The sequence below is a fragment of the Oryctolagus cuniculus genome, chromosome 13 (genome assembly GCF_964237555.1).
Source record: "Oryctolagus cuniculus chromosome 13, mOryCun1.1, whole genome shotgun sequence".
NCBI classification, from domain to species: Eukaryota; Metazoa; Chordata; class Mammalia; order Lagomorpha; family Leporidae; genus Oryctolagus; species Oryctolagus cuniculus.
The window spans coordinates 83,961,354-83,988,806 of NC_091444.1; positions in this window are offsets into that span (position 1 = coordinate 83,961,354).

Genomic DNA, 27,453 nt, shown 5'->3' on the forward strand with positions numbered 1-27,453 from the left:
TTGGTCCTTGTCATGTGTAAAGCACTGTTACTACTGAGGGAAGCTGATTGGTGTTCTTTTCTACAGCTAATGTATTTGGTATTTTGTATTCACTTCTATCATGATATTGCTCTGAGTCTAGGAGCAAATAACACCAGTTCTCTCACATTTCCATTTATCTTCTCATCCAGGTACAGTCCTAATTCCCACTACATGTTTCCAAGGCCAAAGAAAATGAACACACCACCAGTAAGTTGTTTATTTTTGTTTGCATTATATTGTGATATAACAGCTTTATGAGTATATTTCATTAAAATCGTGAAATAAATATTTGACAACATAAAATTGTCATGATTATAAAGCATTAGAAATATCAAACCTGATATCAAATTTGTTTCTAGTCTCTGTGATGCTATAATGTTAACATACTTATCATGTTATTCAAATTGGAACATAGGATCTCCTAAATTATTGTAAAATATAAAGCCTGAATTTGTATTTATTGGTCTTTTCAATGATATAGTAGAGGTGGTTTAGTGCCAACATAGTAATATACACTGAACTAGTAAAAAGTTGTGGCCAGCACTGTGGCACAGTGGGTTAATTCCCTGGCCTGAAGTGCTGGCATTAAATGGGTGCCGGTTAGAGACCCGGTTGTTACACATCTTTTTTTGTTGTTATTTAGTAAAAAAGTACAGCTTATGGATTAAAAGGGCTTTTTCCCCCATAAATTCCCAACCACCCACCACCCTCCCATCTCCTGCTCCCTCTCCCCTTCCATTCACATCAAGATTCATTTTCAATTCTCTTTTTATACAGAAGATCAGTTTAGCATATATTAAGTAAAGATTTCAACAATTTGCACCCACACAGAAACACAAAGTTAAAAATACTTTTGGAGTGCTAGTTATAGCATTAAATCACAATGTACAGCAAATTAAGGACAGAGATCCTACATGGGGAGTAAGTGCACAGTGATTCCTGTTGTTGACTTAACAAATTGACACTCTTGTGTATGCCATCAGTAATCACCCGAGGCTCTTGTCATGAGCTGCCAAGGCTATGGAATTCCTTTGAGTTCACCGGCTCTGATCATATTTAGACAAGGTCATATTCAAAGTGGAAGTTCACTCCTCCCTTAAGAGAAAGGCACCTCTTCTTTGATGGCCTGTTTTTCTACTGGGATCTCAATCATAGAGATCTTTAATTTAGGTCCTTTTTTTTTTGCTAGAGTGTCTTGGCTTTCCATGCCTGAAATACTCTCATCAGCTCTTCAGCCAAATCCAAATGATTTATGGGCTGCTTATGAGGCCAGAGTGCTGTTTAGGATATTTGCCATTCTATGGGTCAGCTGTGTATCTCGCTTCCCATGTTGGACCATTCTCTCCCTTTTAATTCTATCAGCTACTATTCGCAGACACTAGTCTTGTTTATGTGATCCCTTTGGCTCTTAGCCCCATCATTATGATCAATTGTGAACAGAAATTGATCACTGGGACTAGTGAGATGGCATTGGCACATGCCACCTTGATGGGATTGAATTGGAATCCCCTGGTATGTTTCTAACTCGACCGTTTGAGGTATGTCAGCTTGAGCATGTCCCGAATTGTACATCACTTCCCTCTCTTATTCACACTCTTATGTTTAACAACGATCACTTTTCAGTTAAGTTTCAACACTTAAGAATATCTGTGTATTGATTACAGTATTCAACCAAAATACAAACAAAACAGTTACTAAGAGGGATAACGTATTAAGTTGTTCACCAACAGTCAGGGCAAGGGCTGATCAAGTCACCATTTCTCATAGTGTTCATTTCTCTTTAACAGATTTCATTTTTGGTGCTCGGTTATTTGTCACTAATCAGGGAGAACATATGATATGATATGTGTTAATTACAGAGTTCAACCAATAGTACTAGAAAAAAAATACTAACATGGATAAAGTATTACATTGTACATCAACAGTCATGAAAAGAGCTGATCAAGTCACAGTTTCTCCTAGTGTCCATTTTACTTCAACAGGTTTCCCCTTGGTGTTCAGTTATTTGTCGCCGATCAGGGATACCATATAATATTAGTTCCTTTGGGCCTGGCCTAGTTCATTCAGCGAAATGGTGTTCAGACTCCTCCATCTTGTTGCAAATGACTGGATTACAATGTTTTTTACTGCTGTATAGTATTCTATAGAGTACATGTCCCATAATTTCTTTATCCAGTCTGCCATTGATGGGCATTTAGGTTGGTTCCAGGTCTTGGCTATTGTGAATTGTGGTGCAATAAACATTAGGGTGCAGACTGCTTGTTTGTTTCCCAATTTCAGTTACTGTGGGTAAATTCCAAGCAGTGGGATGGCTGGGTTGAGTGGTAGGGTTATATTCAGGTTTCTGAGGAATCTCCAGACTGACTTCCACAGTGGCTTCACCAGTTTGCATTCCCACCAACAGTGCGTTAGTGTCCCTTTTTCCCCACCTCCTCTCCAGCATCTATTATTGGTAGATTTCTGAATGTGAGCCATTCTAACTGGGGTGAGGTGAAACCTCATTGTGGTTTTGATTTGCATCTCCCTGATTGCTAGTGATCTTGAACATTTTTTCATGTGTCTGTTGGCCATTTGGATTTCCTCTTTTGAAAAATGTCTGTTGAGGTCCTTGGCCCATCTCTTAAGTTGGTTCTTTGTTTTGATCTTGTGGAGTTTCTTGATTTCTTTGTAGATTCTGGTTATCAACCCTTTATCAGTTTCATAGTTTGCAAATATATTTTCCCATTCTGTCAGTTGTCTCTTCACTTTCCTGACTGTTTCTTTTGCAGTACAGAAACTTCTCAATTTGATGCAATCCCAAATGTTAATTTTGGCTTTGATTTCCTGTGCTTCTGGGGTGTTTTCCAAGAACTCATTGCCGGTACCCATATCTTACAGAGTTTTTCCAATTCTCTCTAATAATTTGATGGTGTCAGATCATAGATTGAAGTCTTTAATTCATGTTGAGTGGATTTTTGTGTAAGGTGAAAGGTAGGGGTCTTGCTTCATGATTCTGCATGTGGAAATCCAATTTTCATAGCACCATTATTTAAATAGACTGCCCTAACTCCAGGGATTGCTTTTGGATGCTTGATCAAATATGAGTTGGCTGTAGATGTTTGAATTGATTTCTGGTGTTTCAATTCTGTTCCATTGGTCTATCCATCTGTTTCTGTACCAGCACCATGCTGTTTTGATAACAACTGCACTGTACTATGTCCTGAACTCTGGTACTTGGATGCCTCCAGCTTTGTTTTTGTTGTAGAAGATTGCTTTAGCTATTCGAGGTCTCCTGTGTCTCCATATAAATTTCAGCACCATTTTTTTCCAGATTCTTGATCTGTTTGTAAATTCTGGTTATTACCGTAAAGTCCATAGATAATGTCCAGAAAACACAAACAAACACAAAGGCTGTAGCAAGATCTGGGATTGAGATAGACACAATACACCAGATATTTTTACTTTCATCCAGGAGTATCTGGACAAATACTTGTGGAATGTGGATGAAATTAAAAAAAAAAAAAAAAACACTGTAAAAGTGGTTTTGGAGAAAAGCAAGATCTTTTTGTTCGGCAATTGCATCCAATGTCATATTTACAAACACAAATATCATGTTTTCTCGGTTTCTAAAGCTTTCTGCCTGGAAAACTCAAATGTGTGGAGGATTTGATTCCAGGTGGTACCAATTAGCATCTTTGAGCAGAAAACAAAAAGCATCATGCTAAAATGCATTCAAAACAGTAAATTCCGTAGAGAATGTCTGAAATCAAAAACAAACACAGAGGCTGTAGCAAGGTCTGGGATTGAGATAGCCACAACACACCAGATGTTTCTACTTTCATTCCGGATAATCCTGAAAATCTGTTGTGGTTTTCATATCAAATTTAACAAAAAAAATCACCGTCAAAGTGGTTTTGGAGAAAAGCGCAATCTTTCTGTTCGGCAAGTGCATCCACTGTCATATTTACAAACACAACGATCATGTTTTCTCAGGTTTCTGAAGCTTTCTGCCTAGAAAACTCGAATGTGTGAAGGAATTGACTCCATGTGGAACCAATTAACGTTTGCCGGCAGAAAACAAAAACTTACATGTTAAATGCATTCAAAACTGTAAAGTCTGTAGAGAATGTCCAGAAAACACAAAAAAAAAAAACACAGAGGCTGTAGCAAGATCTGGGATTCAGATAGCCAAAACACACCAGATATTTTTCTTTTCATCCAAAAGTATCTGGACAAACTGTTCTGGTTTTTGGGTGAAATTTAACCAAAAACTCACCGTCAAAGTGGTTTGAGAAAAGCACTATATTTCTCTTTGGCAAATGCATCCATTGGCAAATGCATCCAATATCAGGTTTACAAACACAAATATCATGTTTTCTAGGGTTTCTGAAGCTTTATGCCTAGAAAACTCAAATGTGTGGAGGATTTGACTCCATGTGGTACTAATTAGTGTTTGCCAGCAGAAAACAAATACTTACATGCTAAAATGCATTCAAAACCGTAAAGTCCGTAGAGAATGTCCAGAAAACACAAACAAACACAGAGGCTGTAGCAAGATCTGGGATTGAGATAGCCACAACATACCAGATATTTTTGTTTTCATCCAGGAGTATCTGGACAAATAGTTGTGGAATTTGGGTGAAATAAAAAAAAAAAGCCACCACCAAAGTGGTTTTGGAGAAAACCACATTCTTTCTGTTCGGCAAATGCATCCCATGTCATGTTTACAAACACAAATATCATGTTTAATCTGGTTTCTGAAGCCTTCTGCCTAGAAAACACGAATGTGTGGAGAATTTGACTCCAGGTGGAACCAATTAGCATTTGCCAGAAGAAAACACAAACAGCCACAGAGGCTGTAGCAAGATCTGGGATTGAGATAGCCACAACCCACCAGATATTTCTGAGTTCATCCAAGCATATCCGGACAAATTCTTCTGGAATTCAGGTGAAATTTAACCAAAAAATCACCGTCAAAGTGGTTTTGGAAAAGCACAATCTTTCTGTTTGGCAAGTTGATCCAATGTCATGTTTATAAACACAAATATCATGTTTAATCAGGTTTCTGCAGCCTTCAGCCTAGAAAACGGAATGTGTGGAGGATTTGACTCCATGTGGAACCAATTACTGTTTGCCAGGAGAAAACAAAAACTTACATGCTAAAATGCATTCAAAATTGTAAAGTCCCTAGAAAATGTCCAGAAAACACAAACAAACACAGAGGCTGTAGCAAGATCTGGGATTGAGATAGCCACAACACACCAGATAGTTTTGTTTTCATCCAGGAGTATCTGGACAAATTGTTTGGTTTTGGGAGAAATTTAACCAAAAAACCACCGTCAAAGTGGTTTTGGAGAAAAGCACAATTTTCTGTTCAGTAAATACATCCCATGTCATGTTTACAAACACAAGTATCATGTTTTCTCAGGTTTCTGAAGCTTTCTGCCTAGAAAACTCGAATGTGTGGAGGATTTGACTCCAGGTGGAACCAATTAGCATTTGCTGGCAGAAAAAAAAAGTGTTATTCTAAAGTGCATTCAAAACCTTAAAGTCCATAGAGAATGTTCAGAAAACACAAACAAACACACAGGCTGTAGCAACATCTTGGAATGAGATAGCCACAACACACCAGATATTTCTGCTTTCATCCCGGGAAATCCTGAAAATTTGTTGTGGTTTTCTGGTGAAATTTAACCAAAAAATCACTGTCAAAGTGGTTTTGGAGAAAAGCACAATCTTTCTGTTCGGCAACTGCATCCAATGTCATGTTTACAAACACAAATATCATGTTTTCTCAGGTTTCTGAAGCTTTCTGCCTGGAAAACTCGAATGTGTGGAGGATTTGACTCCATGTGGTACTAATTAGTGTTTGCCAGCAGAATACAAAAACTTACATGCTAAAATGCATTCAAAACCGTAAAGTCCATAGGGAATGTCCAGAAAACACAAACACAGAGGTTGTAGCACGATCTGGGATTGCGATAGCCACAACACACCAGCTATTTTTTTTTTCATCCAGGAGTATCTGGCCAAGTTGTTGTGGTTTTTGGGTGAAATTTAACCAAAAAATCACCGTGAAAGTGGTTTTGGAGAAAAGCACAATTTTTCTGTTCAGTAAATACATCCCATGTCATGTTTACAAACACAAATATCGTGTTTAATCTGGTTTCTGAAGCTTTCTGCATAAAAAACTCGAATGTGTGGAGGATTTGACTCCATGTGGAACCCATTAGTGTTTGCCGGCAGAAAACAAAAAGTGTCATGCTAAAATGCATTCAAAACCTTAAAGTTCGTAGAGAACGTCCAGAAAACACAAACAAACACAGAGGCTGTAGCAAGATCTGGGATTGAGATCGCCATAGCTCACCAGATATTTCTGCGTTCATCCCACTGTATCCGGATAAATTGTTGTGGAATTCGGGTGAAATTTAACCAGAAAATAGACCTGAAAGTGGTTTTGGAGAAAACCACATTCTTTCTGTTCGGCAAATGCATCACATGTCTGGTTCACAAACACAAATATCATGTTTTCTAGGGTTACTGAAGCTTTCTGCCTAGAACACTCGAATGTGTGAAGGATTTGATTCCAGGTGGAACCAATTACACTCTGTGAGCCAAAAATAAAAAGTGTCATCCTAAAATGCCTTCAAAACCAATGTGCATAGATAATGTCCAGAAAACACAAACGAACACAGAGGCTGTAGCAAGATCTGGGATTGAGATAGCCACAACACACCAGATAGTTTTGTTTTCATCCAGGAGTATCTGGACAAATTGTTTGGTTTTGGGAGAAATTTAACCAAAAAATCACTGTCAAAGTGGTTTTGGAGAAAAGCACAATCTTTCTGTTCGGCAAATGCATCCCATGTCATGTTTACAAACACAAATATCATGTTTAATCTGGTTTCTGAAGCCTTCTGCCTAGAAAACTCGAAAGTGTGGAAGATTTGACTCAATGTGGTAGCAATTAGTCTTTGCCAGGAGAAAACAAAAACTTACATGCTAAAATGCATTCAATACCGTAAAGTCCATAGAGAATGTCCAGAAAACACAGACAAACACAGACGCTGTAGCAAGATCTGGGACTGAGATAGCCACAACATACCAAGTATTTTTGTTTTCATGCAGGAGTAGCTGGACAAATTGTGTGGAATTTGGTAAAATTAAAAAAAAGCCACCATCAAATTGGTTTGGGAGAAAAGCACAATCTTTCTGTTAGGCAAATGCAAGAAATATCATGTTTACAAACACAAATATCATGTTTTCTCGGGTTTCTGAAATTTTCTACCTCGGAAACTCGAATGTGTGGAGGATTTAACTCCATGTGGAACCAATTAGCGTTTGCCAGCAGAAAACAAAAAGTGTCATGCTAAAATGCATTCAAAACTGTAACGTCAGAAGAGAATGTCCAGAAAACACAAACACACACAGAGGCTGTAGCAAGATCTCGGATTGAGATAGCAATAACACACCAGATATTACTGCGTTCATCCCAGCATATTCGGACAAATTGTTGTGGAATTCGGGTGAAATTTAACCAAAAAATCACAGTGAAAGTGGTTTTGGAGTAAAGCACAATCTTTCTTTTTGGTAAATGCATCCCATGTGATGTTTACAAACACAACTATCATGTTTTCTCGGATTTCTGAAGCTTTCTGCTTAGAAATCTCGAATGTTTCGAGGATTTTCTCCATGTGGTACCAGTTAGCGTTGCCGGGAGAAACAGAAACTTACAGGCTAAAATGCATTCAAAACCGTAAAGTCCGTAGAGAATGTCCAGAAAACACAAACGAACACAGAGGCTGTAGCAAGATCTCGGATTGAGATAGCCACAACATGCCAGATATATCTGCTTTCATCCCGGCAAATCCTGACAAATTGTTGTGGAATTCAGGTGAAATAAAAAAAAATAAAATAAAACACCATCAAAGTGGTTTGTAGATAAGGAAAATCTTTCTTTTCAGCCAGTGGATCCAATGTCATGTTTACAAATACAAATATCATGTTTTCTCAGGTTTCTGAAGCTTTCTTCCTAGAACAATCGAATGTGTGGAGGATATGATTCCATGTGGTAACAATTAGCATTTACCAGCAGAAAACAAAAACTTACATGCTAAAATGCATTCAAAACCGTAAAGTCTGTAGAGAATGTCCAGCAAACACAAACACACACACAGGCTGTAGCACGATCTCGGATTGAGATAGCAATAACACACCAGATATTACTGCGTTCATCCCAGCATATCCGGACAAATTGTTGTGGAATTCGGGTGAAATTTAACCAAAAAATCACAGTGAAAGTGGTTTTGGAGTAAAGCACAATCTTTCTTTTTGGTAAATGCATCCCATGTGATGTTTACAAACACAACTATCATGTTTTCTCGGATTTCTGAAGCTTTCTGCTTAGAAATCTCGAATGTTTCGAGGATTTTCTCCATGTGGTACCAGTTAGCGTTGCCGGGAGAAACAGAAACTTACAGGCTAAAATGCATTCAAAACCGTAAAGTCCGTAGAGAATGTCCAGAAAACACAAACGAACACAGAGGCTGTAGCAAGATCTAGGATTGAGATAGCCACAACACACCAGATAATTTTGTTTTCATCCAGGAGTATCTGGACAAATTGTTTGGTTTTGGGAGAAATTTAACCAAAATATCACCGTCAAAGTGGTTTTAGAGGAAAGCACAATTTTCTGTTCAGTAAATACATCCCATGTCATGTTTACAAACACAAGTATCATGTTTTCTCAGGTTTCTGAAGCTTTCTGCCTAGAAAACTCGAATGTGTGGAGGATTTGACTCCAGGTGGAACCAATTAGCGTTTGCTGGCAGAAAAAAAAAAGTGTTATTCTAAAGTGCATTCAAAACCTTAAAGTCCATAGAGAATGTCCAGAAAACACAAACACACACACAGGCTGTAGCAACATCTTGGAATGAGATAGCCACAACACACCAGATATTACTGCGTTCATCCCAGCATATCCGGACAAATTGTTGTGGAATTCGGGTGAAATTTAACCAAAAAATCACAGTGAAAGTGGTTTTGGAGTAAAGCACAATCTTTCTTTTTGGTAAATGCATCCCATGTGATGTTTACAAACACAACTATCATGTTTTCTCGGATTTCTGAAGCTTTCTGCTTAGAAATCTCGAATGTTTCGAGGATTTTCTCCATGTGGTACCAGTTAGCGTTGCCGGGAGAAACAGAAACTTACAGGCTAAAATGCATTCAAAACCGTAAAGTCCGTAGAGAATGTCCAGAAAACACAAACGAACACAGAGGCTGTAGCAAGATCTAGGATTGAGATAGCCACAACACACCAGATAGTTTTGTTTTCATCCAGGAGTATCTGGACAAATTGTTTGGTTTTGGGAGAAATTTAACCAAAATATCACCGTCAAAGTGGTTTTAGAGGAAAGCACAATTTTCTGTTCAGTAAATACATCCCATGTCATGTTTACAAACACAAGTATCATGTTTTCTCAGGTTTCTGAAGCTTTCTGCCTAGAAAACTCGAATGTGTGGAGGATTTGACTCCAGGTGGAACCAATTAGCGTTTGCTGGCAGAAAAAAAAAAGTGTTATTCTAAAATGCATTCAAAACCTTAAAGTCCATAGAGAATGTTCAGAAAACACAAACAAACACACAGGCTGTAGCAACATCTTGGAATGAGATAGCCACAACACACCAGATATTTCTGCTTTCATCCCGGGAAATCCTGAAAATTTGTTGTGGTTTTCTGGTGAAATTTAACCAAAAAATCACTGTCAAAGTGGTTTTGGAGAAAAGCACAATCTTTCTGTTCGGCAACTGCATCCAATGTCATGTTTACAAACACAAATATCATGTTTAATCTGGTTTCTGAAGCCTTCTGCCTAGAAAACTCGAATGTGTGGAAGATTTGACTCAATGTGGTAGCAATTAGTCTTTGCCAGGAGAAAACAAAAACTTACATGCTAAAATACATTCAATACCGTAAAGTCCATAGAGAATGTCCAGAAAACACAAACACAGAGGTTGTAGCATGATCTGGGATTGCGATAGCCACAACATACCAGCTATTTTTTTTTTCATCCAGGAGTATCTGGCCAAGTTGTTGTGGTTTTCGGGTGAAATTTAACCAAAAAATCACCGTGAAAGTGGTTTTGGAGAAAAGCACAATTTTTCTGTTCAGTAAATACATCGCATGTCATGTTTACAAACACAAATATCATGTTTTCTTGCTTTCTGAAGCTTTCTGCATAAAAAACTCGAATGTGTGGAGGATTTGACTCCATGTGGAACCCTTAGTGTTTGCCGGCAGAAAACAAAATGAGTCATGCTAAAATGCATTCAAAACCTTAAAGTTCGTAGAGAACATCTAGAAAACACAAACAAACACAGAGGCTGTAGCAAGATCTGGGATTGAGATCGCCATAACTCACCAGATATTTCTGCATTCATCCCAGTGTATCCGGATAAATTGTTATGGAATTCGGGTGAAATTTAACCAGAAAATCGACCTGAAAGTGGTTTTGGAGAAAACCACATTCTTTCTGTTCGGCAAATGCATCCCATGTCTGGTTCACAAACACAAATATCATGTTTTCTAGTGATACTGAAGCTTTCTGCCTAGAACGCTTGAATGTGTGAAGGATTTGATTCCAGGTGGAACCAATTACCCTCTGTGAGCCAAAAATAAAAAGTGTCATCCTAAAATGCATTCAAAACCAAAGTCCATAGATAATGTCCAGAAAACACAAACACACACAGAGGCTGTAGCAAGATCTGGGATTGAGATAGCCACAACACACCAGATAGTTTCGTTTTCATCCAGGAGTATCTGGACAAATTGTTTGGTTTTGGGAGAAATTTAACCAAAATATCACCGTCAAAGTGGTTTTAGAGGAAAGCACAATTTTCTGTTCAGTAAATACATCCCATGTCATGTTTACAAACACAAGTATCATGTTTTCTCAGGTTTCTGAAGCTTTCTGCCTAGAAAACTCGAATGTGTGGAGGATTTGACTCCAGGTGGAACCAATTAGCGTTTGCTGGCAGAAAAAAAAAAGTGTTATTCTAAAGTGCATTCAAAACCTTAAAGTCCATAGAGAATGTCCAGAAAACACAAACACACACACAGGCTGTAGCAACATCTTGGAATGAGATAGCCACAACACACCAGATATTACTGCGTTCATCCCAGCATATCCGGACAAATTGTTGTGGAATTCGGGTGAAATTTAACCAAAAAATCACAGTGAAAGTGGTTTTGGAGTAAAGCACAATCTTTCTTTTTGGTAAATGCATCCCATGTGATGTTTACAAACACAACTATCATGTTTTCTCGGATTTCTGAAGCTTTCTGCTTAGAAATCTCGAATGTTTCGAGGATTTTCTCCATGTGGTACCAGTTAGCGTTGCCGGGAGAAACAGAAACTTACAGGCTAAAATGCATTCAAAACCGTAAAGTCCGTAGAGAATGTCCAGAAAACACAAACGAACACAGAGGCTGTAGCAAGATCTAGGATTGAGATAGCCACAACACACCAGATAGTTTTGTTTTCATCCAGGAGTATCTGGACAAATTGTTTGGTTTTGGGAGAAATTTAACCAAAATATCACCGTCAAAGTGGTTTTAGAGGAAAGCACAATTTTCTGTTCAGTAAATACATCCCATGTCATGTTTACAAACACAAGTATCATGTTTTCTCAGGTTTCTGAAGCTTTCTGCCTAGAAAACTCGAATGTGTGGAGGATTTGACTCCAGGTGGAACCAATTAGCGTTTGCTGGCAGAAAAAAAAAAAGTGTTATTCTAAAATGCATTCAAAACCTTAAAGTCCATAGAGAATGTTCAGAAAACACAAACAAACACAGAGGCTGCAGCAACATCTTGGAATGAGATAGCCACAACACACCAGATATTTCTGCTTTCATCCCGGGAAATCCTGAAAATTTGTTGTGGTTTTCTGGTGAAATTTAACCAAACAATCACTGTCAAAGTGGTTTTGGAGAAAAGCACAATCTTTCTGTTCGGCAACTGCATCCAATGTCATGTTTACAAACACAAATATCATGTTTTCTCAGGTTTCTGAAGCTTTCTGCCTGGAAAACTCGAATGTGTGGAGGATTTGACTCCATGTGGTACTAATTAGTGTTTGCCAGCAGAAAACAAAAACTTACATGCTAAAATGCATTCAAAACCGTAAAGTCTGTAGAGAATGTCCAGAAAACACAAACAAACACAGAGGCTGTAGCAAGATCTCGGATTGAGATAGCCACAACATGCCAGATATATCTGCTTTCATCCCGGAAAATCCTGACAAATTGTTGTGGAATTCAGGTGAAATAAAAAAAAATAAAATAAAACACCATCAAAGTGGTTTGTAGATAAGGAAAATCTTTCTTTTCAGCCAGTGGATCCAATGTCATGTTTACAAATACAAATATCATGTTTTCTCAGGTTTCTGAAGCTTTCTTCCTAGAACAATCGAATGTGTGGAGGATATGATTCCATGTGGTAACAATTAGCATTTACCAGCAGAAAACAAAAACTTACATGCTAAAATGCATTCAAAACCGTAAAGTCTGTAGAGAATGTCCAGAAAACACAAGCAAACACAGAGGCTGTAGCAAGATCTGGGATTGAGATAGCCACAACCCACCAGATATTTTTGTTTTCACCAGGAGTATCTGGACAAATTGTTGTGGTTTTCGGGTGAAATTTAACCAAAAAATCACCGTCAAAGTGGTTTTGGAGAAAAGCACAATCTTTCTGTTCGGCAAATGCATCCCATGTCATGTTTACAAACACAAATATCATGTTTAATCTGGTTTCTGAAGCCTTCTGCCTAGAAAACTCGAATGTGTGGAAGATTTGACTCAATGTGGTAGCAGTTAGCCTTTGCCAGGAGAAAACAAAAACTTACATGCTAAAATGCATTCAATACCGTAAAGTCCATAGAGAATGTCCAGAAAACACAGACAAACACAGATCCTGTAGCAAGATCTGGGACTGAGATAGCCACAACATACCAAATATTTTTGTATTCATGCAGGAGTAGCTGGACAAATTGTTGTGGAATTTGGTAAGATTAAAAAAAAGCCACCATCAAATTGATTTGGGAAAAAGCACAATCTTTCTGTTAGGCAAATGCAAGCAATATCATGTTTACAAACACAAATATCATGTTTTCTCGGGTTTCTGAAATTTTCTACCTCGGAAATTCAAATGTGTGGAGGATTTAACTCCATGTGGAACCAATTAATGTTTGCCAGCAGAAAACAAAAAGTGTCATGCTAAAATGCATTCAAAACTGTAACGTCAGAAGAGAATGTCCAGAAAACACAAACACACACAGAGGCTGTAGCAAGATCTCGGATTGAGATAGCAATAACACACCAGATATTACTGCGTTCATCCCAGCATATCCGGACAAATTGTTGTGGAATTCGGGTGAAATTTAACCAAAAAATCACAGTGAAAGTGGTTTTGGAGTAAAGCACAATCTTTCTTTTTGGTAAATGCATCCCATGTGATGTTTACAAACACAACTATCATGTTTTCTCGGATTTCTGAAGCTTTCTGCTTAGAAATCTCAAATGTTTCGAGGATTTTCTCCATGTGGTACCAGTTAGCGTTGCCGGGAGAAACAGAAACTTACAGGCTAAAATGCATTCAAAACCGTAAAGTCCGTAGAGAATGTCCAGAAAAAACAAACGAAAACAGAGGCTGTAGCAAGATCTAGGATTGAGATAGACACAACACACCAGATATTTCTGCTTTCATCCCAGGAAATCCTGAAAATTTGTTGTGGTTTTCTGGTGAAATTTAACCAAAAAATCACTGTCAAAGTGGTTTTGGAGAAAAGCACAATCTTTCTGTTCGGCAACTGCATCCAATGTCATGTTTACAAACACAAATATCATGTTTAATCTGGTTTCTGAAGCCTTCTGCCTAGAAAACTCGAATGTGTGGAAGATTTGACTCAATGTGGTAGCAATTAGTCTTTGCCAGGAGAAAACAAAAACTTACATGCTAAAATGCATTCAATACCGTAAAGCCCATAGAGAATGTCCAGAAAACACAAACACAGAGGTTGTAGCACGATCTGGGATTGCGATAGCCACAACACACCAGCTATTTTTTTTTTTTCATCCAGGAGTATCTGGCCAAGTTGTTGTGGTTTTCGGGTGAAATTTAACCAAAACATCACCGTGAAAGTGGTTTTGGAGAAAAGCACAATTTTCCTGTTCAGTAAATACATCGCATGTCATGTTTACAAACACAAATATCATGTTTTCTTGCTTTCTGAAGCTTTCTGCATAAAAACTCGAATGTGTGGAGGATTTGACTCCATGTGGAACCCATTAGTGTTTGCCGGCAGAAAACAAAAAGTGTCATGCTAAAATGCATTCAAAACTTTAAAGTTCATAGAGAAGGTTCAGAAAACACAAACAAACACAGAGGCTGTAGCAAGATCTGGGATTGAGATCGCCATCACTCACCAGATATTTCTGCGTTCATCCCAGTGTATCCGGATAAATTGTTATGGAATTCGGGTGAAATTTAACCAGAAAATCGACCTGAAAGTGGTTTTGGAGAAAACCACAATCTTTCTGTTCGGCAAATGCATCACATGTCTGGTTCACAAACACAAATATCATGTTTTCTAGGGTTTCTGAAGCTTTCTGCCTAGAACACTCGAATGTGTGAAGGATTTGATTCCAGGTGGAACCAATTACCCTCTGTGAGCCAAAAATAAAAAATGTCATCCTAAAATGCCTTCAAAACCTATGTCCATAGATAATGTCCAGAAAACACAAACACAGAGGCTGTAGCAAGATCTGGGATTGAGGTAGCCACAACACACCAGATAGTTTTGTTTTCATCCAGGAGTATCTGGACAAATTGTTTGGTTTTGGGAGAAATTTAACCAAAAAATCACTGTCAAAGTGGTTTTGGAGAAAAGCACAATTTTCTGTTCAGTAAATACATCCCATGTCATGTTTACAAACACAAATATCATGTTTTCTCAGGTTTCTGAAGCTTGCTGCCTAGAAAACTCGAATGTGTGGAGGATTTGACTCCAGGTGGAACCAATTAGCGTTTGCTGGCAGAAAAAAAAAAGTGTTATTTAAAATGCATTCAAAACCTTAAAGTCCATAGAGAATGTTCAGAAAACACAAAAAAACACACAGGCTGTAGCAACATCTTGGAATGAGATAGCCACAACACACCAGATATTTCTGCTTTCATCCTGGGAAATCCTGAAAATTTGTTGTGGTTTTCTGGTGAAATTTAACCAAAAAATCACTGTCAAAGTGGTTTTGGAGAAAAGCACAATCTTTCTGTTCGGCAACTGCATCCAATGTCATGTTTACAAACACAAATATCATGTTTTCTCAGGTTTCTGAAGCTTTCTGCCTGGAAAACTCGAATGTGTGGAGGATTTGACTCCATGTGGTACTAATTAGCGTTTGCCAGCAGAAAACAAAAACTTACATGCTAAAATGCATTCAAAACCGTAAAGTCCGTAGGAATGTCCAGAAAACACAAACAAACACAGAGGCTGTAGCAAGATCTCGGATTGAGATAGCCACAACATGCCAGATATATCTGCTTTCATCCCGGAAAATCCTGACAAATTGTTGTGGAATTCAGGTGAAATAAAAAAAAAAATAAAACACCATCAAAGTGGTTTTGTAGATAAGGAAAATCTTTCTTTTCGGCCAGTGGATCCAATGTCATGTTTTCAAATACAAATATCATGTTTTCTCAGGTTTCTGAAGCTTTCTTCCTAGAACAATCGAATGTGTGGAGGATATGATTCCATGTGGTAACAATTAGCATTTACCAGCAGAAAACAAAAACTTACATGCTAAAATGCATTCAAAACCGTAAAGTCTGTAGAGAATGTCCAGCAAACACAAGCAAACACAGAGGCTGTAGCAAGATCTGAGATTGAGATGGCCACAACCCACCAGATATTTTTATTTTCACCAGGAGTATCTCGACAAATTGTTGTGGTTTTCAGGTGAAATTTAACCAAAAAATCACCGTCAAAGTGGTTTTGGAGAAAAGCGCAATCTTTCTGTTCGGCAAATGCATCCCATGTCATGTTTACAAACACAAATATCATGTTTAATCTGGTTTCTGAAGCTTTCTGCCTGGTAAACTCGAATGTGTGGAAGAATTGACTCAATGTGGTAGCAATTAGCCTTTGACAGCAGAAAACAAACACTTACATGCTAAAATGCATTCAATACCGTAAAGTCCATAGAGAATGTCCAGAAAACACAAACAAACACAGAGGTTGTAGCATGATCTGGGATTGTGATAGCCACAACACACCAGCTTTTTTTTTTTCATCCAGGAGTATCTGGCCAAGTTGTGGCTTTCAGGTGGAATTTAACCAAAAAATCACTGCCAAAGTGGTTTTGGAGAAAAGCACAATTTTCCTGTTCAGTAAATACATCGCATGTCATGTTTACAAACACAAATATCATGTTTTCTTGCTTTCTTAAGCTTTCTGCATAAAAACTCGAATGTGTAGACGATTTGACTCCAGGTGGAACCAATTAGCGTTTGCCAGTAGAAAACAAAAAGTGTCAAGCTAAAATGCATTCAAGACCTAAAAGAATTTAGAGAATGTCCAGAAAACACAAACAAACACGGAGGCTGTAGTAAGATTTGGAATTGAGATAGCCACAACACACCACATATTTTTGTGTACAGCCCGGCAAGTCCTGAAAAATTGTTGTGGTTTTCAGGGGAAATTTAACCAAAAAATAACAGTGAATGTGGTTTTGGAGAAAAGCACCATCCTTCTGTTTGGCAAATGCATCCCATGCCATGTTTACAATCACAAATATCATGTTTTCTCGGGTTTCTGAAGCTTTCTGCCTAGAACACCGAATAGGTGAAGAATTGGACTACAGGTGGAACCAATTACCGTCTGTGAGCAGAAAACCAAAAGTGTCATGCTAAAATGCATTCAAAGCCATAAAGTCCTTAGGGAATGTCTAGAAAACACAAAGAAACACAGAGGCTGTAGCGTGATCTAGGATTGAGATAGCCACAACACACCAGATATTTTTGTTTCCATGCAGGAGTATCTGGACAAATTGTTGTGGTTTTTGGGTGAGATTTAAGGAAAAAATCACCGTGAAAGTGGTTTTGGAGTAAAGGACAATCTTTTTGTTCAGCAAATGCATCCAATGTCATGTTTACAATCACAAATATCATATATTCTTGGGCTTTTGAAGCTTTCTGCGTAGAAAACTCGAATGAGTGGAGGATTTGATTCCATGTGGTACTAATTAGCTTTTGCCAGCAGAAAACAAAAAGAGTCATGCTAAAATGCATTCCAAAGCATAAAGTCCGTAGAGAATGTCCATAAAACACAAACAAACACAGAGACTATAGCAAGTTCTGGGATTGAGGTAGCCACAACACACCAGATATTTTTGTTTACATCCCGGCAAATCCTGAAAAATTGTTGCGGTTTTTAGGGGAAATTTAACCAAAAAATAACGGTGAATGTGGTTTAGGAGAAAAGCACAATCTTTCATTTTGGCAAATGCATCCAATGTCATGTTTACAATCACAAATATCATTTATCTCAGGTTTCTGAGGCGTTCTGCCTAGAACACCGATTGTGTGAAGGATTTGACTCCAGGTGGAACCAATTAGCGTTTGCCGTCAGAAAACAAAAACGTACATGCTAAAATGCATTCAAAACCGTCAACTCCATAGAGAATGTCCAGAAAACACAAACAAACACAGAGGCTGTAGCAAGATCTGGGATTGAGATAGCCACAGCACACCATATATTTTTGTTTTCATCCAGGAGTATCTGGACAAATTGTTGTGGAATTTGGGGGAAATTTAACCAATAAACCACCAAGAAAGTGGTTTTGGAGAAAAGCATGATCTTTCTGTTCGCAATTGCATCCAATGTCATGTTTACGAACACAAATATCATCTTTTCTCGGGTTTCTGAAGCTTTCTGCCTAGAAAACTCGAATGTGTGTAGGATTTGACACCATGTGGATCCAATTAGTGTTTGCCGGCAGAAAAAAAACTTACATGCTAAAATGCATTCAAAACCGTCAAGTACGTAGAGAATGTCCAGAAAACACAAACAAACACAGAGGCTGTAGCATAATCTGGGATTGAGATAGCCACAACCCACCAGATATTTCTGAGTTCATTCCAGCATATCCGGACAAATTGTTGTGATTTTCAGGGGAAATTTAACTAAAAAACAACCGTGAAAGTGGTTTTTCAGAAAATCACAATCTTTCTGTTCAACAAATGCATCCAATGTCATGTTTACAAACACAATTATGTTTTCTCTGGTTTCTGAATCTTTCTGCGTAGAAAACTCGAATGTGTGGAGGATTTGACTCCATTTGGAACCAATTAGCGTTTGCCGGCAGAAAACAAAAACTTACATGCTAAAATGAATTCAAAGCCTTAAAGTCCATAGAGAATGTCCAGAAAACACAAACAAACACAGAGACTGTAGCAAGATCTGGGATTGAGATAGCCACAACACACCAGATATTTTGGTGTTCATCCAGGAATATCTGCACAAATTGTTGTGGTTTTTGGGTGAAATTTAACAAAAAAAACTCTGTGAAAGTGGTTTTGGGGAAAAGCACAATCTTTCTGTTCACAAATGCGTCCCATGTCATGTTTACAAACACAAATATCATGTTTTCTCAAATTTCTGAAGCTTTCTGCCTAGTACACCGAATGTGTGAAGAATTTGACTCCAGGTGGAACCAATTACAGTCTGTGAACAGAAAACAAACAGTGTCATGCTAAAATGCATTCAAAACCATAAAGTCCGTAGAGAATTCCACAAAACACAAAGAAACAACCAGGCTGTAGCAAGATCTGGGATTGAGAAAGCCACAACACACCAGAATTTTTTGTTTTCATCCAGGAGTATCTGCACAAATTGTTGTGGAATTCGGGTGAAATTTAACCAAAAAATCACAGTGAAAGTGGTTTTGGAGAAAAGCACAATTTTCCTGTTCAGTAAATACATCGCATGTCATGTTTACAAACACAAATATCATGTTTTCTTGCTTTCTTAAGCTTTCTGCATAAAAACTCGAATGTGTAGACGATTTGACTCCAGGTGGAACCAATTAGCGTTTGCCAGTAGAAAACAAAAAGTGTCAAGCTAAAATGCATTCAAGACCTAAAAGAATTTAGAGAATGTCCAGAAAACACAAACAAACACGGAGGCTGTAGTAAGATTTGGAATTGAGATAGCCACAACACACCACATATTTTTGTGTACAGCCCGGCAAGTCCTGAAAAATTGTTGTGGTTTTCAGGGGAAATTTAACCAAAAAATAACAGTGAATGTGGTTTTGGAGAAAAGCACCATCCTTCTGTTTGGCAAATGCATCCCATGCCATGTTTACAATCACAAATATCATGTTTTCTCGGGTTTCTGAAGCTTTCTGCCTAGAACACCGAATAGGTGAAGAATTGGACTACAGGTGGAACCAATTACCGTCTGTGAGCAGAAAACCAAAAGTGTCATGCTAAAATGCATTCAAAGCCATAAAGTCCTTAGGGAATGTCTAGAAAACACAAAGAAACACAGAGGCTGTAGCGTGATCTAGGATTGAGATAGCCACAACACACCAGATATTTTTGTTTCCATGCAGGAGTATCTGGACAAATTGTTGTGGTTTTTGGGTGAGATTTAAGGAAAAAATCACCGTGAAAGTGGTTTTGGAGTAAAGGACAATCTTTTTGTTCAGCAAATGCATCCAATGTCATGTTTACAATCACAAATATCATATATTCTTGGGCTTTTGAAGCTTTCTGCGTAGAAAACTCGAATGAGTGGAGGATTTGATTCCATGTGGTACTAATTAGCTTTTGCCAGCAGAAAACAAAAAGAGTCATGCTAAAATGCATTCCAAAGCATAAAGTCCGTAGAGAATGTCCATAAAACACAAACAAACACAGAGACTATAGCAAGTTCTGGGATTGAGGTAGCCACAACACACCAGATATTTTTGTTTACATCCCGGCAAATCCTGAAAAATTGTTGCGGTTTTTAGGGGAAATTTAACCAAAAAATAACGGTGAATGTGGTTTAGGAGAAAAGCACAATCTTTCATTTTGGCAAATGCATCCAATGTCATGTTTACAATCACAAATATCATTTATCTCAGGTTTCTGAGGCGTTCTGCCTAGAACACCGATTGTGTGAAGGATTTGACTCCAGGTGGAACCAATTAGCGTTTGCCGTCAGAAAACAAAAACGTACATGCTAAAATGCATTCAAAACCGTCAACTCCATAGAGAATGTCCAGAAAACACAAACAAACACAGAGGCTGTAGCAAGATCTGGGATTGAGATAGCCACAGCACACCATATATTTTTGTTTTCATCCAGGAGTATCTGGACAAATTGTTGTGGAATTTGGGGGAAATTTAACCAATAAACCACCAAGAAAGTGGTTTTGGAGAAAAGCATGATCTTTCTGTTCGCAATTGCATCCAATGTCATGTTTACGAACACAAATATCATCTTTTCTCGGGTTTCTGAAGCTTTCTGCCTAGAAAACTCGAATGTGTGTAGGATTTGACACCATGTGGATCCAATTAGTGTTTGCCGGCAGAAAAAAAACTTACATGCTAAAATGCATTCAAAACCGTCAAGTACGTAGAGAATGTCCAGAAAACACAAACAAACACAGAGGCTGTAGCATAATCTGGGATTGAGATAGCCACAACCCACCAGATATTTCTGAGTTCATTCCAGCATATCCGGACAAATTGTTGTGATTTTCAGGGGAAATTTAACTAAAAAACAACCGTGAAAGTGGTTTTTCAGAAAATCACAATCTTTCTGTTCAACAAATGCATCCAATGTCATGTTTACAAACACAATTATGTTTTCTCTGGTTTCTGAATCTTTCTGCGTAGAAAACTCGAATGTGTGGAGGATTTGACTCCATTTGGAACCAATTAGCGTTTGCCGGCAGAAAACAAAAACTTACATGCTAAAATGAATTCAAAGCCTTAAAGTCCATAGAGAATGTCCAGAAAACACAAACAAACACAGAGACTGTAGCAAGATCTGGGATTGAGATAGCCACAACACACCAGATATTTTGGTGTTCATCCAGGAATATCTGCACAAATTGTTGTGGTTTTTGGGTGAAATTTAACAAAAAAAACTCTGTGAAAGTGGTTTTGGGGAAAAGCACAATCTTTCTGTTCACAAATGCGTCCCATGTCATGTTTACAAACACAAATATCATGTTTTCTCAAATTTCTGAAGCTTTCTGCCTAGTACACCGAATGTGTGAAGAATTTGACTCCAGGTGGAACCAATTACAGTCTGTGAACAGAAAACAAACAGTGTCATGCTAAAATGCATTCAAAACCATAAAGTCCGTAGAGAATTCCACAAAACACAAAGAAACAACCAGGCTGTAGCAAGATCTGGGATTGAGAAAGCCACAACACACCAGAATTTTTTGTTTTCATCCAGGAGTATCTGCACAAATTGTTGTGGAATTCGGGTGAAATTTAACCAAAAAATCACAGTGAAAGTGGTTTTGGAGAAAAGCACAATCTTTCTGTTCAGCAAATGCATCCCATGTCATGTTTACAAATGCAAATATCATGTTTACCCCGGGTTTCTAAAGCCTTCTGCCTAGATATCGCGAATGTGTGGAGGATTTGACTCCATGTGGAACCAATTAGTGTTTGCCGGCAGAAAACAAAAACTTACATGTTAAAATGCATTCAAAACCGTCAAGTCCGTAGAGAATGTCCAGAAAACACATACAAACACAGAGGCTGTAGCAAGATCTCGGATTGAGATAGCCATAACTACCAGATATTTCTGCGTTCATCCAAGCATATCGAGACAAATTGTTGTGGATTTCAGGTGAAATTTCACAAAAAAATCACCGTCAAAGTGGTTATGGCGAAAAGCACGATCTTTCTCTTCGGCAATTGCATCCCATGTCATTTTTAATATGCAAATATCATGTTTAATAGGGTTTCTAAAGCCTTCTTCCTAGAAAACGCAAATGTGTGGAGGATTTGACTCCATGTGGAAACAATTAGACTTTGCCGGCAGAAAACAAAAACTTACATGCAAAAAATGCATTCAAAACTGTAAAGTACGTAGAAAATGTCCCGAAAACACACAAAACACAGAGGCTGTAGCAGATTTTGGATTGAGATGGCCACAACACCAGATATTTTTGTTTCCATGCAGGAGTATCTGGACAAATTGTTGTGCTTTTTGGGTGAGATTAAAATTCACCGTGAAAATGGTTTCGAGAAAAGCACTATCTTTCTGTTCAGCAAATGCATCCAATGTCATATTAACAAACACAAATATGTTTTCTCAGGTTTCTGAAGCTTTCTACGTAGAAAACTCGAATGTGTGGAGGATTTGACTCCATGTGGAACCCATTAGTGTTTGCCGGCAGAAAACAAAAAGTGTCAAGCTAAAATGCATTCAAAACCGTAAAGTCCATAGGGAATGTCCAGAAAACACAAACAAACACAGAGGTTGTAGCATGATCTGGGATTGCGATAGCCACAACACACCAGCCATTTTTTTTTCATCCAGGAGTATCTGGCCAAGTTCTGGCTTTCAGGTGGAATTTAACCAAAAAATTACCGTGAAAGTGGTTTTGGAGAAAAGCACAATTTTTCTGTTCAGTAAATACATCCCATGTCATGTTTACAAACACAAATAGCATGTTTCCTTGCTTTCTGAAGCTTTCTGCATAAAAACTCGAATGTGTGGAGGATTTGACTCCATGTGGAACCCATTAGTGTTTGCCGGCAGAAAACAAAAAGTGTCATGCTAAAATGCATTCAAAACTTTAAAGTTCGTAGAGAACGTCCAGAAAACACAAACAAACACAGAGGCTGTAGCAAGATCTGGGATTGAGATCGCCATAACTCACCAGATATTTCTGCGTTCATCCCAGTGTATCCGGATAAATTGTTATGGAATTCGGGTGAAATTTAACCAGAAAATCGACCTGAAAGTGGTTTTGGAGAAAACCACAATCTTTCTGTTCGGCAAATGCATCACATGTCTGGTTCACAAACACAAATATCATGTTTTCTAGGGTTTCTGAAGCTTTCTGCCTAGAACACTCGAATGTGTGAAGGATTTGATTCCAGGTGGAACCAATTACCCTCTGTGAGCCAAAAATAAAAAGTGTCATCCTAAAATGCCTTCAAAACCAATGTCCATAGATAATGTCCAGAAAACACAAACAAACACAGAGGCTGTAGCAAGATCTGGGATTGAGGTAGCCACAACACACCAGATAGTTTTGTTTTCATCCAGGAGTATCTGGACAAATTGTTTGGTTTTGGGAGAAATTTAACCAAAAAATCACCATCAAAGTGGTTTTGGAGAAAAGCACAATTTTCTGTTCAGTAAATACATCCCATGTCATGTTTACAAACACAAATATGTTTTCTCAGGTTTCTGAAGCTTTCTGCCTAGAAAACTCGAATGTGTGGAGGATTTGACTCCAGGTGGAACCAATTACCCTCTGTGAGCCGAAAATAAAAAGTGTCATACTAAAATGCATTCAAAACCAAAGTCCATAGAGAATGTCCAGAAAACACAAACAAACACACAGGCTGTAGCAACATCTTGGAATAAGATAGCCACAACACACCAGATATTTCTGCTTTCATCCCGGGAAATCCTGAAAATTTGTTGTGGTCTTCTGGTGAAATTTAACCAAAAAATCACTGTCAAATTGGTTTTGGAGAAAAGCACAATCTTTCTGTTCGGCAACTGCATCCAATGTCATGTTTACAAACACAAATATCATGTTTAATCTGGTTTCTGAAGCTTTCTGCCTGGAAAACTCGAATGTGTGGAAGATTTGACTCAATGTGGTAGCAATTAGCCTTTGCCAGCAGAAAACAAACACTTACATGCTAAAATGCATTCAAAACCGTAAAGTCCATAGGGAATGTCCAGAAAATACAAACAAACACAGAGGTTGTAGCACGATCTGGGATTGCGATAGCCACAACACACCAGCTATTTTTTTTTTCATTCAGGAGTATCTGGCCAAGTTGTGGTTTTCCGGTGGAATTTAACCAAAAAATCACTGTCAAAGTGGTTTTGGAGAAAAGCACAATTTTTCTGTTCAGTAAATACATCCCATGTCATGTTTACAAACACAAATATCATGTTTCCTTGCTTTCTGAAGCTTTCTGCATAAAAACTCGAATGTGTGGAGGATTTGACTCCATGTGGAACCCATTAGTGTTTGCCGGCAGAAAACAAAAAGTGTCATGCTAAAATGCATTCAAAACCTTAAAGTTCATAGAGAACATCCAGAAAACACAAACACAGAGGCTGTAGCAAGATCTGGGATTGAGATCGCCATCACTCACCAGATATTTCTGCGTTCATCCCAGTGTATCCGGATAAATTGTTGTGGAATTCGGGTGAAATTTAACCAGAAAATCGACCTGAAAGTGGTTTTGGAGAAAAACACAATCTTTCTGTTCGGCAAATGCATCACATGTCTGGTTCACAAACACAAATATCATGTTTTCTAGGGTTTCTGAAGCTTTCTGCCTAGAACACTCGAATGTGTGAAGGATTTGATTCCAGGTGGAACCAATTACCCTCTGTGAGCCAAAAATAAAAAGTGTCATCCTAAAATGCCTTCAAAACCTATGTCCATAGATAATGTCCAGAAAACACAAACAAGCACAGAGGCTGTAGCAACATCTTGGAATGAGATAGCCACAACATGCCAGATATATCTGCTTTCATCCCGGAAAATCCTGACAAATTGTTGTGGAATTCAGGTGAAATAAAAAAAAATAAAACACCATCAAAGTGGTTTTGTAGATAAGGAAAATCTTTCTTTTCAGCCAGTGGATCCAATGTCATGTTTTCAAATACAAATATCATGTTTTCTCAGGTTTCTGAAGCTTTCTTCCTAGAACAATCGAATGTGTGGAGGATATGATTCCATGTGGTAACAATTAGCATTTACCAGCAGAAAACAAAAACTTACATGCTAAAATGCATTCAAAACCGTAAAGTCTGTAGAGAATGTCCAGCAAACACAAGCAAACACAGAGGCTGTAGCAAGATCTGGGATTGAGATAGCCACAACCCACCAGATATTTTTGTTTTCACCAGGAGTATCTCGACAAATTGTTGTGGTTTTCGGGTGAAATTTAACCAAAAAATCACCGTCAAAGTGGTTTTGGAGAAAAGCACAATCTTTCTGTTCGGCAAATGCATCCCATGTCATGTTTAGAAACACAAATATCATGTTTAATCTGGTTTCTGAAGCCTTCTGCCTAGAAAACTCGAATGTGTGGAAGATTTGACTCAATGTGGTAGCAGTTAGCCTTTGCCAGGAGAAAACAAAAACTTACATGCTAAAATGCATTCAATACCGTAAAGTCCATAGAGAATGTCCAGAAAACACAAACAAACACAGAGGTTGTAGCACGATCTGGGATTGCGATAGCCACAACACACCAGCTTTTTTTTTTTTTTATCCATGAGTATCTGGCCAAGTTGTTGTGGTTTTTGGGTGAAATTTAACCAAAAAATCACTGTCAAAGTGGTTTTGGAGAAAAGCACAATTTTTCTGTTCAGTAAATACATCCCATGTCATGTTTACAAACACAAATATCATGTTTCCTTGCTTTCTGAAGCTTTCTGCATAAAAACTCGAATGTGTGGAGGATTTGACTCCATGTGGAACCCATTAGTGTTTGCCAGCAGAAAACAAAAAGTGTCATGCTAAAATGCATTCAAAACCTTAAAGTTCATAGAGAACGTCCAGAAAACACAAACACAGAGGCTGTAGCAAGATCTGGGATTGAGATCGCCATCACTCACCAGATATTTCTGCGTTCATCCCAGTGTATCCGGATAAATTGTTGTGGAATTCGGGTGAAATTTAACCAGAAAATCGACCTGAAAGTGGTTTTGGAGAAAAACACAATCTTTCTGTTCGGCAAATGCATCACATGTCTGGTTCACAAACACAAATATCATGTTTTCTAGGGTTTCTGAAGCTTTCTGCCTAGAACACTCGAATGTGTGAAGGATTTGATTCCAGATGGAACCAATTACCCTCTGTGAGCCAAAAATAAAAAGTGTCATCCTAAAATGCCTTCAAAACCAAAGTCCATAGAGAATGTCCAGAAAACACAAACAAACACACAGGCTGTAGCAACATCTTGGAATAAGATAGCCACAACACACCAGATATTTCTGCTTTCATCCCGGGAAATCCTGAAAATTTGTTGTGGTCTTCTGGTGAAATTTAACCAAAAAATCACTGTCAAAGTGGTTTTGGAGAAAAGCACAATCTTTCTGTTCGGCAACTGCATCCAATGTCATGTTTACAAACACAAATATCATGTTTTCTCAGGTTTCTGAAGCTTTCTGCCTGGTAAACTCGAATGTGTGGAAGATTTGACTCAATGTGGTAGCAATTAGCCTTTGCCAGCAGAAAACAAACACTTACATGCTAAAATGCATTCAAAACCGTAAAGTCCATAGGGAATGTCCAGAAAATACAAACAAACACAGAGGTTGTAGCACGATCTGGGATTGCGATAGCCACAACACACCAGCTATTTTTTTTTTCATCCAGGAGTATCTGGCCAAGTTGTGGCTTTCAGGTGGAATTTAACCAAAAAATCACTGTCAAAGTGGTTTTGGAGAAAAGCACAATTTTTTTGTTCAGTAAATACATCCCATGTCATGTTTACAAACACAAATATCATGTTTCCTTGCTTTCTGAAGCTTTCTGCATAAAAACTCGAATGTGTGGAGGATTTGACTCCATGTGGAACCCATTAGTGTTTGCCGGCAGAAAACAAAAAGTGTCATGCTAAAATGCATTCAAAACCTTAAAGTTCATAGAGAACGTCCAGAAAACACAAACACAGAGGCTGTAGCAAGATCTGGGATTGAGATCGCCATCACTCACCAGATATTTCTGCGTTCATCCCAGTGTATCCGGATAAATTGTTGTGGAATTCGGGTGAAATTTAACCAGAAAATCGACCTGAAAGTGGTTTTGGAGAAAAACACAATCTTTCTGTTCGGCAAATGCATCACATGTCTGGTTCACAAACACAAATATCATGTTTTCTAGGGTTTCTGAAGCTTTCTGCCTGAAACACTCGAATGTGTGAAGGATTTGATTCCAGGTGGAACCAATTACCCTCTGTGAGCCAAAAATAAAAAGTGTCATCCTAAAATGCCTTCAAAACCTATGTCCATAGATAATGTCCAGAAAACACAAACAAGCACAGAGGCTGTAGCAACATCTTGGAATGAGATAGCCACAACATGCCAGATATATCTGCTTTCATCCCGGAAAATCCTGACAAATTGTTGTGGAATTCAGGTGAAATAAAAAAAAAATAAAACACC